The 2,764-nt window shown below is 38.2% G+C and overlaps 1 pseudogene; it reads left to right on the top strand.

Moving 5' to 3' along the window:
* Positions 1-2,764, top strand: part of LOC137626891 (uncharacterized) — a 116,089-nt pseudogene that overhangs the window by 71,408 nt on the left and 41,917 nt on the right.

A 2,764-nucleotide genomic window follows, 5' to 3' on the forward strand; every position in this document is an offset into this window, starting at 1 on the left:
AGGGAGAAATGGCTGCAGCAGTGAACTTGCCATGCTTTAAGGTGCCTTTCCTCTGAGTGAGGTGTACCAGGACTTCCTGTATCCAACTGTATAAACTAAGTATTTATCAAAATTCCAGATTATAGACATTGCACGTCTGGTAGTATCATCACATGTTATACGTCCTGGCAGCACCATCAAACAACCATACGTTCAGCAGCAACATAAGGCTAATCTACCCGAGCAATTCTCACGAATATAAGGTTAAAGGTGTCTGGTTTCAGTTTCATCAGAATAGATGATCACGAGAACATCAGCCGGACAAGCAAAGCTCCCCCCAGTGGTGCCCAACCACAGCAATAGCATCCAAAGTAAACAGCTTAAACTCACATTCCCGGGTTACGATCGATCTGCTACCATGCGTATGCTAGGCGAACACGTTACCATTGTACTAGCCAGGAGGACCGAAGGATGGCATATCCACCAAGAACTTTTCCCCATTTAGATGCCAGAGTAAAAAAAATAATGATGAATGAAACTAAACATTCATCAAAACTGCAGATTAAACACTTTAAAAGTCTGACAGCATCATCACACTACCGTACGTCTGGCAGCAACACAGCGCTGCCGTACTCAAGCAATTCTCTCAAATCGAGGACCTAAGGAAGGCATATTCTCTAAGAACTTTACCCAAATCAAATGCCAGAGTAAATAATAATGATGAATGAAGCTAAACATTCATCAAAACAGCATATTAGAACTTCAAACGTCTGGTAACATCATACACTACTGTACGTCTGGCAGCAACACAGCGCTGTCGTACTTAAGCAACTGTTGAATTTACGACCTAATCCTCTGAGAACATTTCCCCATCCAAAATAGCTATATTTTTTGGCATTTATGTAATAAGACAGGAGAAGAAGAACAAAGCTTACTTTTTTTTTTTCACTGGCGGAAATGGGAAAGAAAAAGCATCACTCTCTCCAAAGCGAAAGCAGGAAAGAAAACGAGCTTTCTAAGCTCGCCTTGATTAATGAAGGCGCTGCCTTTCTTACCGGAGGCGTTTTTCACAAGTGGACTGGCAGCTATAAATAAAGGTGGGTCATTATATCAAGCCTGAATTTTTCAAGCAAATAAATGAAAGTCTGGCGCTGCATGCACATGGGAATGCATGCATACATACAGTGTATATACATACATATGTACATACAAATATACATATATTGAATGCATATAGTGCGAAACAAAGACCTCAGACATGTTCTTATTCATGTTGAGGCTTGATCATTGTATCAACACGCTGGCCATTACAGATTGGTAATGGTGGGAGACTTCTGACTGATTGCTTACAGCAAAATAGGCAGTAGGTAGGCCAGGGCACCAGCCACCTGTTGAGATACTATCACTGGAGAATTTTGGAGTCTTTTGACTGGCCAGACAGTACTACATTGGACCCTTCTCTGGTTACGGTTCATTTTCCCATTTGCGTACACACACCGAATAGCCTGGCCCATTCTTTACATATTCTCCTCTGTCCTCATACACCTGACAACACTGAAATTACTGCACTATAATTGTTCAGTGGCCACTTTCCACCATAGCTCTTTAGCTATGGTAGGCAGCTCTTCTAGGAGAAAGTAACTCCAAAATCAAACCATGTTCTCTAGTCATGGGTAGTGTCACAACCTCTGTACCATGGTCTTCCACTTATCTTGGGTTAGAGTTATCTTGCTTGAGGGTAAACTCGGGCACAAAATTCGATGCTATTTCTCTTCCTCTTGTTTTGTTAAAAGTTCTTATAGTTTTTATAGGAGATATTTATTTTAATGTTGCTACTGTTCTTAAAGTATTTTTCCTTGTTTCCTTTTATCACTAGGCTATTTTCCCTGTTGGAGTCCCTGGGCTTATAGGATCCTGCTTTTCCCAATAGGGTTTGTAGCTTAGCAGTTATAATAATAATAATAATGATAATAAAAATAATGATAATAATAATAATAATAATAATAATAATAATAATAATAATAATGTATCTAGACTTAGATATTATATATATATATATATATATATATATATATATATATATATATATATATATATATATATATATATACTGAGTTATCTAATAACAATACTGAGAGAGAGAGAGAGAGAGAGAGAGAGAGAGAGAGAGAGAGAGAGAGAGAGAGAGAGAGAGAGAGAGAGAGAGAGAGAGAACTCATCTCTTTCTTATCTCCTTCAGCGCCAAGTACAGAGCCTTGAAAAACCCCGGTCACATCCTCCAGTTGAGAGCCACTCTGGATCTCGTCGACTTACTTGTGGTCTTGGTAAATTTTATTTATGTAAACCGTCTCTCCCAAGATGGGGAGATGAAGATGGAGAGAGAAATGACGGCAATAATGAGGTTGGTAATGACGGTGTGTAATGTAACTGAAGATGATCTCTGTTTGTTTTTGTGCCGATGGTTGGATTAATGAGATGTTTGTCTCCAAGATTTCCTCTGATTAGAGAAGGGGTACCGGGCTTAAAATAGATAGGCATTTCTGGATTGGTAATATATATTTTTTACGATAAAAAGGGATGGTGTGGATGTAGGTAGCTTTGAATATAATAAAGTAGTTTACCAAGGTATACTTAAAAGATATTGTCGTAGAGTTCTAGGAAATATTTCAGCTAAATGCTGACATTAAAACAAATATTTACGCTTGTATTCTCTTAACCATGAAATTTGTAAACAAATCTACCCACGCCAGAAATAAATAACACATATAAGACAACAACATACATA

Source organism: Palaemon carinicauda, chromosome 34 (assembly GCF_036898095.1).
Source record: "Palaemon carinicauda isolate YSFRI2023 chromosome 34, ASM3689809v2, whole genome shotgun sequence".
Lineage (NCBI taxonomy): Eukaryota > Metazoa > Arthropoda > Malacostraca > Decapoda > Palaemonidae > Palaemon > Palaemon carinicauda.